This window comes from Myotis myotis, unplaced genomic scaffold, assembly GCF_014108235.1.
Source record: "Myotis myotis isolate mMyoMyo1 unplaced genomic scaffold, mMyoMyo1.p scaffold_m19_p_7, whole genome shotgun sequence".
In the NCBI taxonomy this organism is placed as follows: domain Eukaryota; kingdom Metazoa; phylum Chordata; class Mammalia; order Chiroptera; family Vespertilionidae; genus Myotis; species Myotis myotis.
The window spans coordinates 63,177,942-63,194,955 of NW_023416379.1; the positions used below are offsets into that span (position 1 = coordinate 63,177,942).

General features: G+C 39.9%; 1 long non-coding RNA gene across 2 annotated transcripts in view; it reads left to right on the plus strand.

Moving 5' to 3' along the window:
* The first annotated feature begins 7,500 nt into the window (after nucleotides 1-7,500).
* LOC118659737 overlaps nucleotides 7,501-17,014 on the plus strand; it is a 104,209-nt gene continuing 94,695 nt past the window's right edge. For both annotated transcript variants that reach the window (XR_004968692.1, XR_004968691.1), the window contains exon 1: nucleotides 7,501-7,653. This is a non-coding gene — a long non-coding RNA (uncharacterized LOC118659737). The remainder of the gene's footprint in view (nucleotides 7,654-17,014) is intronic.

Consider the following 17,014-nt stretch of genomic DNA (forward strand, 5'->3'; position numbering starts at 1 on the left):
CTTAATATTAAGCTGGCCTCAGAACTGGCCAAACTACTAAGGTTTTGATGCTGGGTGCAAAGACTGGGATTTAACTTGTGTAATTTGGCTTCAGTATATATTCCTAAAGCTGGTCTAGAATTTGAGTAATTCCTGGGGAAGGACAAATACCTTCCTTTCTTAAAAATTACTTTGGTATTAGATTACCATGAAAATCCCTTTTCCCCTCTGTATTAAGGGAAAGGAGAATAATGACAACAATTCCCTTTTAATAGCTATTGAGATGCATAGTGGGTGAAATAAAACTGAGACTATAACTAACACGTAACTCTTATTGTCCATGAGCACAAAAGCCATTGCAGGGCCAAATGTAGGTAAATTCTGAGAGGATACTATATGGATTTTTATTTTTTTAAATCTCCATATCTGGGTCCTATCTTATCTTAATTAGTATTCTCTAATACTAATTTACATACTCTGCATGTACCCAGCATTCTTATACATTCTCCCTTTTAAGTATTTGCACGCAGGAGGAGATGAAAAATTCATTCATGTTAGGACTACCAGGGCTATTCATGCCAAGGCTTGCTGAATAAAATAAAATGTGAAACCTTTTGTGGAATTGCAACTAATTGGTATGTGAGATAGAGTCCTATGTAGTGGACTATACTCCATAAACATTAACCAGTATAGGAACTTGGACCATAATTTATGACTGGAATTAATTATATTGAATAGTTATTATGTGATGACAGAGCAAAACATTTGAAATAAAGGTTGTTCTGGAAAAATCAAGACAAAAGATCAATCATCACACACTGGAGAGATCACCTATCGTATCTTCATAAATTCTTCTTTTACTAAATTCTTTATTAATTCTGAGTCTAAATTCTGACCTTCTTTGTTTTTTTTTTCTTTAATTGGCTTTTAGTTAACAGTGAATTTAGACTACTGATATCAACTCTAGGAATTGGTCAAGCATGAGTTACATTGATGGGAAAGCGAGCACATTGTTAAAAATTCTTAGAAGTCACTTTTATTTCAGTAATACTCATAGGACTTGTGTAAGCAAACTTCAGGATATAATTACTGAATTTATTTGAAAATCATTTCCATAAAACACAGTAAAGCACCAGTTCTCCGTAATTATTTTTTATGGGCTGCCTTCTGACATAGAGGTGCATAAGAAGGAAGAAGAGTGAAGTCAGTATTCACTTCTAGCCTGAAGAAATTACAAGTTTTCTCAAGTATTTATATAAGTGACCATTAATACGACTATTCTAGAGGAAATGTGATAAAATAAGACTGTTGGAAATGTGGTCTTTTCAAAACAAAATTTGAGATAAGAATTCTTTTCCTAGTTTAAATAATTGGGATTATTTTTTGATACCTTCTGTTCTTTAACATTTAAACCCACTTTTTATTATGCAATACCATTTTCTTCTCAAGAAGAAATATCTATATCTACCTAAATGGTAGGCATATAAAAGCTATTCTTTTATAGGACTACTCTAATACTAGTATATTGTCTTTGAGAGTAAGGAAGGCCAATCTTTAATGCCTTTCACAATAGTTGTTTCAGGCTAGATACTCCATAAATATTGTTTTAATGAAGAGAAGAAAAAACCAAATGAATGGCCAATTCGAATAATAGACACAGACATTTTGCTTTGAAAAGGAGCAGAAAATTATGGTTGAAAATGACATCTGCCTGAAAGCCCTTTACAAAAATATCTTCCAACGTCTTCTAAAATGGTTCAAAAAATAAAAAATGTAGTAAAAAAAATGCATCCAAATATAAACCTTATGAACAATCTACTGCAGATTCTTGGAGAATTCCCAAGACAATATAAATTGCCAATGTCTGGACTGGTAAGAACACTCTATGAATCTAACCTAGCTGTATTTTGCCTAATGTAGCAAAACAAACCCCACATACCTGAAATAATGGAAGACATCACCCTTTCTTACTAGGCTCACATGTAGATGCAGGTGGTAAACCAGCTAGAAAATCAGGCAAGTGATTCTTAGACTCGGGCTTTGGGGGGAACATGATACTATTCTACTCCCATTTGTTCTCCATATTAAAAGACAACAGCAAGCTCATTAAGATGACAAGTCTCCCCAGAAGATGTCAACTCTCCAGAAGACTACCAGCAAACCTGCTAATCAATTAGGTCCTATTTATTAGGCCTAATACAATAAAAGAGAACACTACCTTTATTGTCTTACAAAGAATCTCAGAGGAGAGAGGTCAGGGAAGGATATTTATAGGGTGTTAGTGTCTGGGCTCAAGTGGATTAAAGCTGGTCTTACAAGGAGGAGAACATATTAGGATTGAGCAAAGTACATGACATAATAATAATTTAGGACTGTGAATGCAATGAGAGTCTTGAGTGAGTCTTAAGCAAGCTGTTTGGCTAGATTTCGGTTGCCATAATTTACTGAAAGAAGCAGTGAAATTGTTTATTGATTCACATCCCTATATTTCTCTAATAATGTTCTGGAGTAAACAGTTAAGTAATGTTGATACAGGTGGCCTGATTTCTCCATCCTGGGAGTTAAGTTCCGTGGATGCCAGTGGTCTCAGATCTCACAGGTTAGGAAGCAGGGAGAGAAGGGTAAGTGATCACTGCATCCTGGGACATTTAAAACCAAGGTGAAGAGGGTAGAAATAGGAAAAAAAACTAGTTTTAGCATCTATGCAATGTGTTATACATGTGCACAGTCTAGTAAGAATATAAAACATCTAGGGAGTGAGATCAGAAGACCATTGCATGTAGGTTTAGCTGTGCTACATGAAGGCCTCAAATACACTGGGAGTTGTATTAGAAACTGCACATGGTAACCTGTTCCTCACAGTGAGTCTCAGATGGAATTTTGACTAGAATCCAACTGAAGAAGCAGGGCCAAGGAGCTGCAACTTCCCTAGTCTTTTGGAAACACCAGGTCTTTATAGGGATCTCCTTTCCGGAGGAGAAGAACACAGAACAAAACTCACATAGGGCCAATAGAAATACATGAGGAGAGTGGAGGAAGAACACCATTTGTAGCATACTGCTCAAAATTATTTACCTTGGAAGTCAGAGAAACATTTTATATGCTCTTTGGCATCCTTGGTAGGGTACACAATGACCTGACCACTATGAAAAAGGAGCAGAAAATTATAGTTATTGAGTTCAGATAAAAGGGAAAAAGCATAAGTAAAGAGACAAGAAGTCAAGATAAAGGGGAAAGGAGAAGAAAACTAAGATTAATAGTGTAATAACAATTTTTTTACAAGTTGAACTTGTTGGAGAATAAACAAAGTTTTGAGTTACAGGATTTGAGGCTTTAGAAGCAATTTTTGTTTTAAATATGTCAGAGCAGAGATAGAGCGCTGGTGTTTCAAACACCGCAACTACCATGAGAGTGTACAATGGAACTGGTGGAAGCGAGGGTATAACTTTGGGGAGGAAAATTAAAGATTAAAAATTACATTTTTTTGTCACCAGTTTTTAAATTACCACAATCACATAAAGACCACATTTTATGATTCTTTATATTCATAAAAGCATTGAGAAATTTAAAAACCATGTTTTATATTAAATAAAGAATTTAATAGCAATAGGATTATTATTTCTTTACATGTAGTAGTGGAAAACACAACAGAAAACAGTATCAGCAACACTGGAGTATAATTAGAAAGTAGTCCTCAGATTAGCTCTCTGGGTCGTAAGTGTTCTGTAGCCTCTAGCTTCTCTCACCAGCAAAGTGAAGGTTTGTACAACATAGTAGGTGAGTGATTTCACAGTTTTTTAAAAATTAAAGCTGATTCTGTTTGAAAAATGAGACTCATATTTCTGGTTTCATGCCTTTTCTTTCTCAAAATGAGAGCTCTATAGCCTCCAATGTAGATAAATGTAAGAAGTCCTGCCATATATTTCAGCAAAGTAATTGAGATAGAAAGAACTAATTAACATAAAGTTAAATTATTATAATTTCATAAACATAATTACAAAATTTAAGAGAAAGTTTCTGGATAAGAAATGAGGCTGCCTTGTAGAATCTCCCTGCTCTAATTCATAATGAAATAAACAACAACAAGCAAGCAAAAACTAGAGAAAAAAATCCACAGCAGCAATCAAAACCAGAAAGGAACAAAACTCAGTCTTCAAAGAATTACAGTTAAAGAAAGAAACATGACTCTGGAATGGCAGGACTTCTAAACCCACAACACTCCCCAGGAGCCATACCAATGAATCCACAAAATTCTAAGAATTCTGTCTAATATTCTGCAGTTGGGAGGAAAGCAAACTGAGTGGGTCAGCTTAAAGTTTTAATTGTTAAGCTTTTAAATGAGAAATAGCAGCCCAATTTTACTATGTTATATTTTACTGCAGGTTTCTTTTCTTTGTGGCCATATATTATCTAGAAAATAGTTTTATTTTGGTATACCCTCTAATATAAACCGCTAGCATGTACAGATTGTTAATTATTACCTAATTATAACTCTGTGTTTTGAATAATAAAGAGAAGAAGGCTAATATTTCCTACATATCAGTTGAGGGCACTGGTTCATGCTGGGTTCTAGGAGACTCTGATCTCCCTCTAGGTTATTTATTTCCAAGTAGGAGTGAGTGTCACTTCTGGGGATTTAAGAAATACAGATATCCCTTACTTCTCTTCTGTCCTCCCATCAACTGGAGTTGGGAATGCTACATATATATAGCTTGACAAAATTTTCACAAATTATTCTGATATGTATATACCCTGTTAAACATTCCTTTAAAATGATACTGTTCTATGAACACGTAGAGTCTGCTATATAGAACTATATGTCCAAAAAAGACATACAAATGGCCAAGTACATGAAAAGATGCTCAGCTTTACCAATTATTAAGGAAATGTAACTCAAAACCTCAATGGGATATCACCACACAGGACTATTATTAAAGACAAGAAATAACAAAAGTTAGTGAGGATGTGGAGAAAAAAGAACCTTTGTGCACAGTTGGTGGCAGTATCAATTGGTGCAGCACTATAGAAATAATACACAGGTTCCTCAAAAAATTAAAAATACAACTACTGTATGAACCAGCAATCCTACTTCTGGGTATTTATTTGAAGAAAATGGAAACATTAACTCTAAGAGATATCTGTACTCCCAAGTGCATAGCAGCATTATTTATAACTAGAGGCCTGGTACATGAAAATTTGTGCAGTGGCGGGGGTGGGGGGGTGGGGTGGGGTGGGTGTCCTTCAGCCTAGCCTGTGCCCTCTCACAGCCTGGGAGTCCTCAGGGGATGTCCTACTGACGGCTTAAGCCACAGTCTGGCCTCCCTCTGCAGGAGGCAACTGGGCCAGCTGATTAGGTGACGGTGCCGCCCCCATCACCCTACCACTGCTGGTCACTGCCCCCTTCATCGCTGTTTCCTCCGTCTGCCCACTGGCACATGCCTTGGCTGGTCTGATGCTGCCTGCTCACCGGCCCCACCCCGCTTCCCCCGCACTGGTCATTCCGCCAGTTGTTCGATTTATATATTACTCTTTTATTATATAGGATAGCCAAGATTTAGAACCAACCTGTGTCCATTAATGGGTGAATGGATAAAGAAGTTGTGAGATCTATCTGTCATCTATCATCTATCTATCTATCATCTATCCAATGGAATATTATTCAGCTATTGAAAAATGAGGGAATGTTACCATCTTTACAAAATTGATGGTCCTTGAAGAAATTATGCTAAGGGAAGTAAGTCAAACAGAGAAAGAAAAATACTGTATGACCTCACTTATATATAGAATCTAAAAAAACAACAACCCCCCAAACCAAAAACAAACAAAAACAAACAACAAACAAAAAAATCAAGCAACAAAAAAACCTCCTTCAAACTTGTAGAGGAAGATATCAGCCTTATGGCTACCAGAGGCTAAGGGAATAGGAAGGAGGAATTGGAGGAAAGTCGTCAAAAGGTACAAACTGCCAGTTATAAAATAAATAAATACTAAGGATGTAATGTACAACATGATGACTGGAGCTGACACCACTGTGTACTATATAGGAAAGTTATTAAGAGAGTAAATTATAAGAGTTCTTATCCTAAAAAAGAAATTTTTTTCTTTTTATTGTATTTATATGAAAAGATGAATGTTAGCTGTGCCCATTGTGGTAATCATTCTACAGTATAAGTTAATCAAACCATCATGCTGTATGCCTTAAACTTATACAGTGATCTATGTCAATCATTTCTCAATAAAAGTGAAAAAATAAAATAATTATTCCATGGTTAAATAAGTTTGGATTAAACAGCATGAAAAAGGTTCATTTTTTTTTTTCAGAATGATACACAGATTTTAATATACTAATGTGATTGTGAAATTCCAAACAGGGGTATTTTATAAGGAAAGCCTGGAAACAATGAACTAAAGAGCTCTGCTGGCTTCTTTATAAAATATATTTCAATGCAGTCAAACATCTTATCCTCAGGTTCAGCAGGAAGATTGTAATCTATGAAATCTGGCCACAATATGCCAGTCACTTTACATCAGAATAGCAAATGAAAAGTCACTCTGTGACTTTGCTAAAGAAAAGTTGGAAGGAGGTCTGCATTATTACTTTTAGTGCACATTTTTTGTGGTTTGGTATCCCATATTCCTTTCCTTTTGCAGTGGAACCTGAAATTCCTTGTGGGGAATAACTATCATATGTGGCTCAATGTCAATGGTCCCCAGTTTTCCCCTTTTACTATAATAGCCAAAGGGGGTCCAACCCTTCTATTTGCCCTGAGTATATTCAGTATGTGGGCATGAGACCCACACTATGCCAATTGGGCACTTATCCCCAGGACTTTAGAAGAGGTGGGGGACAGCTACAGTTCAGATTACCTCAGATACCAGTTTACTCTCCAGAGCGTCTAAAGAATTTATGGCTTAACAAGCACCATTTATTAGGCTTTCTTTAAGTGGAAGCTTGTTTTTGTCTTCAGTTCTAACTCTAATATTTTCTTTGTCAAGAACCAATTTTCCCTCCCAAATGTTTAGTGTGGTTTTTTATTTTTGTTTTGTTTTTTTGTTTTGTTTTTTTTTGTAACCTTGAAAGACTCTGACATTACACTTTGACTAAGCTTGAGTCACATTTGAATAAGAGCATTATTAGTAGAATTCTTCACAATTACTTTTTTGAGATGAGGGGCTGGATTCTTATTGATGTCAGGAATGCAGTTGGGAAAGTTGAGTGATTCCCAGGGCCACTTGTGGTCCCTCTCTTGTCAGTCCCCAGCTTGAAATCAGAGACAACATAATCAATGATTGAAAGAGGACACTCAAGGATAGTATTCAAGAGAATACTAAAACACTAAATGTCTTGCCAGAACTGTATTTAGTGCAGCAAACATTTGTCCAGCACTTCTACTGTGTGCTAGAAGGATTTTTAAAAACAATCTATCTGACTCATTTAATTTCCAGGTAAGAAATTACACAACAAGAGATGGAATGTTCTCTGTAAATTCACAAAGCTGGTTAGTGAAGAGCCAGGACTGAAACTCAGACAGCCTAATGCCTGATTCAGGGCTGCTTCCTCTGTTCCCATTGGGCTCACCATAGAAGGGCTGCTCTGAAGAGGGTGCTGTCCTCGGTGTGCAGTGAAAGCAATGGGGAAGCAGTGACCTGACGGATGAGAAGAAGGACTTGCCGGTGAGGGCTATCATACATTCCTCTGAACTATTAAATCTCTTCTTTGGGAGGCTTATGAATCAATATTGCGGTCCATCTCTGGGAACCTGTCTAGTAGCAGGTATCTGGTTAGATTGGATCCAAGTTTGAAAACAAGAGCATTGACCTTGGCTCAGGAGTGCATGCCCTCTTCTCTGGCTTTAGGGTTTTCCCTGAATCTATTTGTAAAGGAAGCAGTGAAGCCAAAAATGCAGGAGGATGCTCTGTGGGCAAAACCCATTTGGCCAGACTGCCTGAGTTCAAATTCAGATTCTGTCACTTACTGGTTCATATAGTGATGAGCATATTACTTAACTCCTTGTGCCTCAGTGTCTGTTGTAAAATGAGGATAATGAAAATGTCCAGTTTGTTTGATTTTTCTGAGGATTAATGAGTAATAACTACTAAACTGTTAGTATAATGTAAGTGTTGGTTCTTACTATTACTTGATGCTGCTAAAATCTCTTCAAGCTGAAAAATATTTATAATTCAGTGCTATACAAACATGTTAGAAGTATTGGCTACAATCTAAAAAAAAAAAAAAAGCAGAAAATTACACATGCAAAGTGGGACTGTCAATTTAGTTGTATTTAAGTCATCTTTCCTGAGTGTCCATTACGTAGCTGGCATGGCTCTAAACAGATTAGGTGGCTTTTTGCCTCAAGTTGGGAAGAACAACTTAAGTAACATTTTCTTTTGATTAATGATGCTCCATGTTTGCCTTTATTTTCACTGTTAAAAAGATACATGGAAGGACAGAAATATGAAAAATTAGATCTGTGTTCTCAAATACAAACAGAAATACCAAGAACATGTTAAAGTGAAGGGAGAGATGAATAACTTCTAGGGGAATCTGGGAAGGCTTCTTCTGATAGGTTGTCTTTCTTACACAAATTACTTTCCCTTCCCACGGAAAAAATGAGACAGATGCAGCCGTCTGACGCAGATTGGGTTTTCAGAACATGTAAGTTGTCTTGGATAGCATGACGTAAACATAAGTCCTGCCTGAATTCCATTCCCTAATCTGGATTAGAAGTCAGTCACTGTTGAAAAGCATGATCTCCTCAGCTCTGTGTTAGCTAGTCTCTGCTGGCTGAGCTGGCACATTCAACCATGTGGATGAAAATTAGTTATTATGCCTACGGATTGTGCCAGGGAGGTGGAGTGGTTACTGGGATTGCCACTGACAGTTCTTTCTTGGGTAACAATGGGCTCCTGATTTATTAGGCTTTCTTTAAGTGGAAGCTTATTTTTGTTTGCAATGTTAGTTCTAATAATTTCTATGTCCAGACCAATTGTCCCTCCCAGATGTTTAGATTATTTTTTTTAAGTAACCTTGAAAGACTCCGACATAACACTTTGACTAAGCTTGAGTCACGAGACTGTGGTGCCACCCTACTCTAAGTTTTTCTTGCCCCTAAGGCTGTTGGCAGCGCTCTTTCTGATATGAATACCATTTGTTTGTAATTTGCCTACGCTTTTAATAAAACATTTCTGTTGGAATCAGCATTGCTCCTTCCAAGTTGCTGCTTGCCCAATAAGTCAATGCCCATAAGTGCCACCATCTGAGCAAATCTCTTGCAAAATTTCTGCCTCTGGTTTTGTTCACAGATGTTGATGAAGAGATGTTCTCCCTAAAACCTCAGGTTATTCAGGCTCAGCTGCATTTTTACCCAAGTTGAAGCTTGTTTTGGAAAAAAATTTTATAGGTACTTTCAGCAAATACTGGGAAAAATGTTTATGTAAATAAAAATGATGAGATGGTTTTATTTAAAAGAAATCAGACACATTTTTTCTTGAATAATGTCTCTACTTTCTTATTGTCTTTTAAAAAATTAAATATATTTTTATTGATTTTAGAGAGGAAGGGAGAGAGAGATAGAAACATCAGTGATGAGAGAGAATCATTAACTGGCTGCTTCCTTCATGCCCCCATTGGGGATCGAGCCCACAACCTGGGCATGTGCCCTGACTGAGAATTGAACCGTGACCTCCTAGTTCATAGGTCAATGCTCAACTACTGAGCCACACCAGCTGGGCCTTTCTTCCCGTTTTGAAACAACACTGCTACTACAGTCATGATCCTCTTAACACCAGGAATATCTTCTGAGAAATGCGATTTTGTTGTTGTATAAACATCATAAAATGCACTTATGCAAACTTAGATGGCATTGCCTACTAAACATCTAAGCTTTATGGTATAGCCTGTAGCTTCTAGGCTACTAACATGTACAGCATGTTACTGTACAAAACAGCATGAGATTACCTCAAAGCACAAGAGAAAATAACGCACTCAAGAGTTGTAATAAAAATGAGGTATATGAGAGTGCTTTGGCATAACCTGGCATACTGTTTTACAGAAAATGTTTTTTTAATAAGTGAAAAATATACTCTAAAATAACTATAAAAAGTATCATATAGTAAATACATAAACCAATAACATAGGCATTTATTATTGTTATCAAGTATTATGTACCATACCTAATTGTATGTGCTACACTCTGATAAGACTAGAAAGGCAGGTTTGTTTTTACCAGCATCATCACAAACATGTGACTTTATGATGGCTATGATGTCACTAGGCTATAGGAATTTTCAGTTCCATTATAATATTACGGAACTACTGTTGTGTGTGGGGTGTGCCATTGACTGAAATGTTGTCATGTGCCATAGAACTGTACGACAGCACCATTACTTTTACAGAAACACAGTCTTTAAAGATGAGAGCAGATGCAACTGGGGTTGGGGTGGGGGTGGGGATGCTGGTCTATAATAATGCTAACCTGCCCAGCTGTCTGTCCATTCATGCCTTTCTCATCTCTGAACCTCCCTCTATCCCCTTGCCTAGTGGAACACAACAGGTGTTCTTTGCTGGGAAACCTCTAGTCTAGCGGTTCTCAACCTGTGAGTCGCGACCCCTTTGGGGGTCGAACGACCCTTTCACAGGGGTCGCCTAAGACCACCGGAAAACATATATGTAATTACATATTGTTTTTATGATTAATCACTATGCTTTAATTATGTTCAATTTGTAACAATGAAATTGGGAGTCACCACAACATGAGGAACTGTATTAAAGGGTCGCGGCATTAGGAAGGTTGAGAACCACTGGTCTAGACGAATGTATCTGTACAGAAATGCATATAAACTAGTACTTGAGAAACGAGTAGGACAGAATCAGCCCAAGTTCCCCCATGTGGCTGGGAGAACATTTCTAGTTAATGTTGACAACGTGCTTATTTACAAAACAAATGTCATTAACATTTTGGTGACAAGTTAGTTAAACTGATGGTGATTTATTTATTGTTAAAAGTCCTAAATTTGGGTTTCTTTTAAGCCTTTTCTTTTTCTTTCAAAATGAAAAAGATTATATTACCTATTCAAACTGTAAAATAATATGTGTAAAAATTCTTGATATTAGAGAAAAATATTAAAACAAAATAAAAGTTACCTAAATGCAGGTACCCAGAGACAAGCATCCTTGCCATTTTGGTGAATGTCTTTCGAAATGGTTTTCTATGCTTGAGTTCTTAAATTGTGCTCCACTTAACCCTGCATCGGATTATATATTACTAGAGGCCCGGTGCACAAAAATTTGTGCACTCAGGGGGGTCCCTCAGCCCGGCCTATGCCCTCTTACAGTCTGGGACCCCTTGGAGGATGTCCACCTGCTGGCTTAAGGATCGGACCCAAGCTGGCAGTCAGACATCCCTCTGGCAGCCTGGCAGCCCTCAGGGGATGTCCACTTGCGGGGAACAGGCCTAAGCTACAGTCAGACATCCTTAGCGCTCCCACCACTACCTCTGTACTGGCAGCCATCAGCCTGGCTTGTGGCTGAGCAGAGCTCCCCTTGTGGGAGCGCACTGACCACCAAGGGGCAGCTCCTGCATTGAGCATCTGCCCCCTGGTGGTCAGTGTGTGTCATAGTGACCAGTCATTCCCAGTCATTCTGCTTGGGGTCAGTTTGCATATTACCCTTTTATTATATAGAATAGAGGCCTGGTGCATGGGTGGGGGCCGGCTGGTTTGCCCTGAAGGGTGTCCCAGATCAGGGTGGGGGTCCCACTGGGGTGCCTGGCCAGCCTGGGTGAGAGGCTGATGGCTGTTTGCAGGCTGGTCAAGCTCCCCACAGTGGGGACCATCACCCCATGGAGGTTTGGCCTGCCTGGGTGAGGGGCTGTTTTCAGGCTGGCCACACCCCCTTTAGGGTCGGGGGTTCCCACTGGGGTGCCTGGCCAGTCTGGGTGAGGGGCTGAGGGCCATTTTCAGGCTGGCAAGCCCCCTGGCAGTGGAAGCTCCCAGCCTCTCTTTCTTTTCTTTTCTTTTTTTTTTATTCTGGGATTTATTTACCTTCTATGATTGAAACTTTGTAGTCTTGAGAGGAGCTCAGAGCTGGCCAGGGCGGGTGGGAGGGAAGCCTCCTGCTCACTCCAGTTCCATGGCCACGGCCAGCTGAAAGAAGGTATCTGGGGTTTATTTATCTTCTATAATTGAAACTTTGTTGCTTTGAGTGGAGCTCAGAGCCTGTAGTGGCAAGTGGGAAGCTTGGCTTCCTCCATCATTGGGGCGACCAAGCCTCCTGCTTGCTCCAGCCCCTTGGCTGCCCGCTGCCATCTTGGTTGGGTTAATTTGCATATAGTCGCTCTGATTGGCTGATGGGCGTGGCTTAAGGTATAGCGAAGGTATGGTCAATTTGCATGTTTGTGTTTTATTAGTGTAGATTATAATGTTTTCTGATATTTTATTTATTTATTTTTAAATTTGTCTTTATTGTTGAAAGTGTTACAGGTGTCCCCTTTGCTGTTGTTATTTTTCCCATTGACCCCCTCCACCTGGCACCTGCCCCTCCCAGACCTTGACCACACTACTATGTGTGTCCATGGGTTATGCATATATGCATATAAGTTCCCCGGTTAATCACTTCCCAACCCCTCCACCCCCCACCTTCCTTCTGAATTCATCAGTCTGTTCCATGCTTTATGTTTCTGGTTCTATTTATTCAACAGTTTATTTTGTTCATTAGACTTCTGTGATACTTATCTTTCTCTGATGGTTTATTTGCTCAGCATAATACTCTCCAGGTCCATCCATGCTATTGCAAAAAGTAAGAGTTCTTTCTTTTTTATAGCTGCTTAGTATTCCATTGTGTAAATGTACCACAACCTCTTTTTTTAAAAAAAAATATATTTTTTATTGATTAAGATATTACATATGTGTCCTTATCCCCACGTTGCCCCCTATACCCCCCCGCCCCCCCCCCCCCCGCTCATGCCCTCACCCCCCGTTGTCCGTGTCCATTGATTAGGCCTATATGCTTGCATATAAGTCCTTTGGTTGATCTTTCCCCCTTACCCCCACTCTCCCCTACTCTCCCTTCAAGGCCCGACAGTCCAATCAATGCCTCTCCGTCTCTGTCTCTGGATCAGTCCCTGTTCATCAGTTTATGTTGTTCATTATATTCCATAAATGAGTGAGATCATGTGGTATTTATCCACTCTCTAGTTCCATCCATGCTGTGGCAAATGGTAAGAGTTCCTTTTTCTTATTCCTCTTCTTAAAGAATACCTTTCAGCATTTCATATAATGCTGGTTTGGTGGTGATGAACTCCTTTAGCTTTTTCTTATCTGTGAAGCTCTTTATCTGGCCTTCAATTCTGAATGATAGCTTTGCTGGATAAAGTAATCTTGGTTGTAGGTTCTTGCTGTTCATCACTTTGAATATTTCTTGCCACTCTCTTCTGGCCTGCATGGTTTCTGTTGAGAAATCAGCTGACAGTCGTATGGGTACTCCCTTGTAGGTAACTGACTGTCTTTCTCTTGCTGCTTTTAAGATTCTCTCTTTGTCTTTTGCTCTTGGCATTTTAATTATGATGTGTCTTGGTGTGGTCCTCTTTGGGTTCCTTTTGTTTGGGGTTCTCTGCACTTCCTGGACTTGTAAGTCTATTTCTTTGACCAGGTGGGGAAGTTTCTGTCATTATTTCTTCAAATAGGTTTTCAATATCTTGCCCTCTCTCTTCTTCTGGTACCCCTATAATTCTGATGTTGGTACTCTTGAAGTTGTCCCAGAGGTTCCTTACACTATCTTCATATTTTTGGAATCTTTTTTCTTTTTTCTTTTTCGGTTGGGTATTTTTTGTTTCTTTGTATTTCAAATCTTTGACTTGATTCTTGGGATCCTCTTGTCTGCTGTTGGATCTCTGTAAATTATTCTTTATTTCAGTCATTGTATGCTTAGTTTCTAGTTGGTCTTTTTTCATATCCTCCAGGGTCTCACTAAATTTATCGGCAATTTCCATAAAATTCTTGAAAAACCTCATAAACGTGGTTTTGAACTCTATATCCAGTCATTTGCTTTCCTCCATTTCTGCCATTTGTGACCTGTTTCTTTGTCTCTGCATTTTGGCTGCTTCCCTGTGTTGATAGAGTGGCTTTGTGTGCTAGGTGTCCTGTAGGGCCCAGTGGCTCAGCCTCCCCAGTTACCTGAGGTGGACACTCTTGGTGCACCCCCTTGTGGGCTTTGTGCACAGTCTTGTTGTAGTTATGCCTTGATTGTTGTAGGATCACTGGGAGGAATTGACCTCCAGGCCAATTGGCAGTGAGAATCAGCTGTGTCTGCAGTGGGAGAACTTCTGTGCTGAAGACACCCTTCTGGGGCAAGACTTGCTTCAGTGGGGCTTTGGTGCTCACTGAGTCTGCACCCTGAGTGTGTCCCTTATGGATCTGAGGAGTTGTAGTCTGGATGGTCCCCCTCTGACCACTGGGTACACTGGCTCTTGGATCTAAGAAGGTGCTAATTTAGCCTCTGCCTGAGGTTACCCAGCAGGAGCTACGAAGAGAACTGCAGATTCCCCTTCCTTTTTTGGAGTTTGGAGGTGCCCTGATGAGGCCCAGCTGTGAAGCAATGCAAGCTGCTGTGGGGCCTTGGGCCTTCTCTTGGAAGTTCTGGGTCTGTCTGGCCCAGCTGCAATTTGTTAGGTAATTTTCAGGTTGCAAAGGGCCAGGGCATTCATATGCAAAAGCCTTTGCTGCAGCCTGGGTGGGACAGGGTCTCAGGGAATCAAAGGGCGGAGCAAGCAACTATGGCTGGCCCTCAGCCCTGCCCTAAGGGGCAGCCATCTCAGTGTCCCAATAATTGCTGCAAGCATCTCTGAGGGAAAGCCGCCCTCAAGTTCAGAGTTCTGCCTGCTGCCAGACAGTCCAGTTTCTCCCCTTATGAGTCCTGGGTCCCCAGAGACTTCCCAGAATCGGAGCTCAGAGAAGTCGGGAGCTTGTGACTCCCTCCTGATTCAAAAAGACAGCCGCGTCCTCAGGTACCAGCCCCTTGCCGCGGCGAGCGCGCTCGAGCCTCCGTACCTTTGCACTTTACTTCTGCAGCTCCTCTGGGTCTCAGTGTGCTTTTCTCTTTTCTTCTAGTTGTAGAATTTACACTCAGCCAGCCTTCCTGTAGTTCTGGATGATGTCCATTTTGTCTTTTCGTTGTATTTTTGAAGTTGTTGTGGGAGGCAGCAATTTCCCGGTGTTTGCGTATGCCGCCATCTTAGTTTCTCCGTACCACAACCTCTTTATCCACTCATTTGCTAATGGATACTTGGGCTGTTTCCAAACCTTAGCTATTGTAAATTGTGCTGCTGTGAACATAGAGGTGCATATACTATATCCTTTCTGATTGGTGTTTCTGGTTCTGAGAAGGATCACTTGACATGCAAACACACAGGCAAGGGTCCAGTGGGAAACAAAGACAGGTGGAACATAGGCAGGGGGAGACAGGGCAGTTCGAGCAGCCTAACCTCAGGAACCAACCATATAGGAATAATAAAATGTTTTTGGACTCAAAGTGGGAGGCATGTGAAACTAGGGAGGGTCTGCAACAATAAGGTGTACTGACACATAACAGAGAAAGTTCAGGTCCATTGCTGGGCAAGAACAACTGAGGGAATCAATCAGGTGACAACATGGATAGATATACTAGTAGAAGCAGGCTTGTAGCAAATATATACCCCTGGACTACAAGGCTACATGGGCAGCCCATTATCGGGCCCCCTCCCCATGTGGGGAGTCTGGATCTGCTTGTAATAAATTTTCCATGCTGTTGCTTAAATCTTCTGGTCTGCACAGCTCATTCTTCAGCATCGCGAGACACGACCCCAGGAAAAGAAAAAAACCTCAGCTCACCGATCTGGTGATCAATTCCCTAGGACAGTGGTTGGCAAACTGCAGCTGGCGAGCCACATGCGGCTCTTTGGCCCCTTGAGTGTGGCTCTTCCACAAAATACCACGTGCAGGCACACATGTACAGTGCGATGGAAACTTTGTGGCCCATGCGCAGAAGTCGGTGTTTTGTGGAAGAGCCACACTCAAGGGGCCAAAGAGCCGCATGTGGCTCGTGAGCTGCAGTTTGCTAACCACTGCCTAGGGTATATTCCTAGATATGGGATCACTGGGTCAAATGGGAGTTCCATTTTTAATTTTTTTGGGAAACTCCATACTGTTTTCTACAGTGGCTGCACCAGTCTGCATTCCCACCAGCAGTGAAGGAGGGTTCCTTTTTCTCCATATCCTCGCCAGCACTTGTTTGTTGATTTGTTGATGATAGCCATTCTGACAGGTGTGAGATGATACCTCATTGTCATTTTGATTTGCATCTCTCAGATGATTAGTGACTTTGAGCCTTTTTTTTTTTTTTTTAATATATCCCTTGGCCTTCTGTATATATGTTATTTTTTTAATGAGAAGAGTTTAGGTATAAATGCTAGGTTAAGCAAGGTTAAGCTTGTTTCTCTATTGTAGACCTCCTCAGGACCTTTAATATCTGAATTATGCTATGAGAATCACTAAGAAACTGTTAGCATGCAGTATATCTATAACTTATGATACTGGACTTCCTTTTTGGAAAACAAAACAAAAAAATCTGGAAAATGTTGTTCTTTGAGCACTTGTTCATAGGTTAATACATTTTATATAAAACAAAAGCCAGTCTTTATCCTGTTTTTATGTAAACTCAGCAATGTGTAATGAATATGTGCTCATATTCATAAATAGAAAGCTACACCACCATCATTTTTAATGACTGTATAATATTCCATTTTACACATGTATTATCTTCTAACTAAATTCTATATCTGTAAGCTCTGAGGCAAAAAAGCCAAAATAAAGACATACCCACTAATTTTACAAGAATATTTGCAAGTAAGCCAAAAGGTAAACATATTATTTAGAAGATATACTAGTACAAGAGCCCTGGCTGATTTTGCTCAGTGGTTAAAGTGATGGCCTGAGCACAAGAGGTTGGCAGGTTTGATTCCTGGTCAAGGGCATGTACTTCCATTGCAGGCTTTATTCCCAC